Below are 2973 nucleotides of genomic sequence, written 5' to 3'. Positions count from 1 at the left end.
GGATTTGGTCCTCAGCACCAGAAAAAAAAAACAAAACAAAACAACAACAACAACAACAACAACAAAACCCCAAAAACCAAATACAACCAAAACAAAACAAAAACCCATGATGCTTTGTAAGTATTAGGACCTCAGTTTGACTCTCAGAGCCCATGTAAGAAAGCCGAGTGTGGTATTTCATGCTTAGAGCCCCAGTTCTGAGGAGCAGAAAAGGGGGTATTTGGGGGTCGTTTGGCTTGCCAGACAGCCTAGCCTATGTGGTGAATCACAGGCCAGTGAGAGGCCCTTTCTCAGAAAACATGGTGGAAGCACCTGAGGAACAACAGCTGGAGCTGTCTTCCACAGGGTACCCACAGCTCCCTCCCTCCCTCCCTCCCTCCCTCCCTCCCTCCCTCCGTCCCTCCCTCTCTTCATAGTATAAAAGGATGGCAACTTACACTGTGTGGCAGGGTAATCCCAGCTTTGGCTGAGAGAGAACTGGAGATAATAAGTGCTAAGAACTCGGAGGAGGGCGAGTTTGGTTGGTATTTAGAGTTTTGTTTGGACCAGATATTTGCCTCCGGTGAAACTGAGGTCCTCCCTTAAGAATGCTCGCACCGGCTCGCTCCTGTTTACAGGGCTGTATACACGACTCTCAACTGGTGAGTGGGTTGTACTTCAAATTTTAAGATGTTTGGAACGTGAAGTATCCTACATGAAAGCAGAGGTTTAGTTGGGGGTTTGGATCCCAGGTTCCCGCCATCTGCTTGGGCACCCGAGCCTGTTTATCTCAGACATCGTTTGTATCTGACTGATGTCCGAAGCTTTACTTCTGTGAGGATAAGGCAAAGCGTGCCTTACAATAGCCCCTTCTGGGAACCTGACTGTTCCCCAGATGTTGAGGACTGTAGGCACGGGGCAGCAGAGGCGCAGGATTATGGAAGCTGGAAACCAGTACTCCTGACTCTGCTCATCCAGGGGACAGAATCAGGGACATCTCCACCAGCACTTAAGTTCCGTGAAGATGTGTCTGAAGAAGTGTGGACTTCTGGTCCATGGGTTGGTTAGTGTGTAGTCTACATGAAAGGCTGCTGAGAAAGAAAGTTGGGTGATACAAAATTAGTATTTTATGTCCAGCAGCATTTGAGTCTGAAACCCAAGAGTCTGGATACAAGAAATGCCAGGGTCTGGATACAAATGTTGCACAACTTTTTTTTTTCTGGAGAATTGCTTTCTGGAGTTGTCTGTTTTTAAAAAAACAAAACAAAACAAAACAAAAAAACAACTGAGGTATTCCAGACCACCCCGCCCCCTGGTTTTGTCTCCTCTGCTTTCTAATCAAAGAAAAACTCTCAGTTGTGATCATTGGCCTGGAGAAATATTAAATCGGTGTTAAGTATGCAGGCATGAATGGGCAAAGGAGGGATTTGTGGATGAGAATCTGCTGAAACAGACAAGTAATATAAAAGGGCAGAGATATTAAATTGGTTGTATCTTTCGGCTCCTGGTTACTTAAGGCAGAGATAAAGTCGAGAGAAAGGTTGTCGTTTAAACAATGAAAAGATGAGGGAGTTCGAAGCTGCTGGGGTTTCCTGCCTGTTAACAGAGTGACTTGGATGACAGGAAGAGTGGGGCAGCTCCTTTTAGAATAGAGTCTGACCCAGGCTGCTCTGTGCTGATAGAGGAAGCTGGCATCCTTGGGCTGGAGTTTATTGGCTAACAGCTCAGTAAACTCCCGTCAGAAGCCTTTGCTTAACGTTGTGGGGGGAACCTGAAGTGTCTACATTATGAAGCCGTTTAGCTTTTTAAAAAGCATGCACACAAACTATTTGTTTATTAAGTGGGGCAGTAGGTGAGAACTCCGTGCGGTCCTCCTGCCTCGTGGTGTGCCCTGAAGACCAAGCTCTCTTGGGATTTCCATTATGATAGTATGCGAGAAAAAATTTAATTAGCAAGTTGAAAAACACCCGAGAACAGTTTGGGCCAATGCATAGTTAACTACTGTGCTGTTGATAATATTTTCAGAGGATAGAAACAATGAAGCAGATTTATCCTTTTTAGGTGTGTGTGTGTGTGTGTGTGTGTGTGTGTGTGTGTGCGCGCGCGCATGCATGTGTGTGTGTGTGAGATCTTTCAGGGGGGTTATCTTTCAAGATGATAGGAAATGAATAAATGTTTGAATTACCAGGCTGGCACAAACTGCAACAGGTAACATTTGTAACATTTGTCTGTGCAGATTATTTCATAGTGTTACCTATAAATCTCAAATCTGTAAATTTACGAGGATGATTGACTGATGGCGTGTGTACATGAGTTTGGCACTAACACTCACCTAGGCAACTTTTCCTCATTTATGTGTTGGAAAGTGTTTGTGTAGACCACAGAATGGGTCCACAGAGGGGAGACTGACTGCATAGTTGAGAGGCCCTTTCTGGTTCAGGGTGGGCTGATGGAGGAGAGTACAGCTGGATTTGGATTGTGCCAGTATGGCACCAGGTTGGGTGAGTGAGAAGAAGCCTCTGATTGCTCGTCTGGGGTTTATTTAGTTCAGGAATCCTTTCTCCACTGGCCTTAGCAGTGCTTATGTGGCCTGAGGTAAGCGCTGTGGCCTTTCTCTAACCCGGAACTCCATTCCCTGATGAGCGGAGACTCTCTCATCCTTAGGTCTACACGTATGTGCAGGAGAGCTGTGTCTGCCAGCTCCTGCTGAGATAAAGTAGGAGATGATGCTCCCCTCTGTGGGGTCCGTGCCCTGGGGTAAAGTGAAGACATTTTGTAGGCAGAGAGAGGACAACAGGAGATACACACTGGCCTTCCTCCTACCATTCACATCAGGGTCCTTCAAACCTGTTCTGTATCTGCAGATTTGGTAATTCAAGGACGTATTGCCGTTGAAACAGTAGAAAAGGCAGCTCCTGGAGTTGAGTTCAGTTACAGTGTCTGTGCCACACTACTTTCTGGGAAATAGTTTCACGTGGCCCCTTAATCTCCAGA

This window comes from Rattus rattus, chromosome 2 (genome assembly GCF_011064425.1).
Source record: "Rattus rattus isolate New Zealand chromosome 2, Rrattus_CSIRO_v1, whole genome shotgun sequence".
Lineage (NCBI taxonomy): Eukaryota > Metazoa > Chordata > Mammalia > Rodentia > Muridae > Rattus > Rattus rattus.
Note: the sequence above shows the minus strand (reverse complement) of the source record.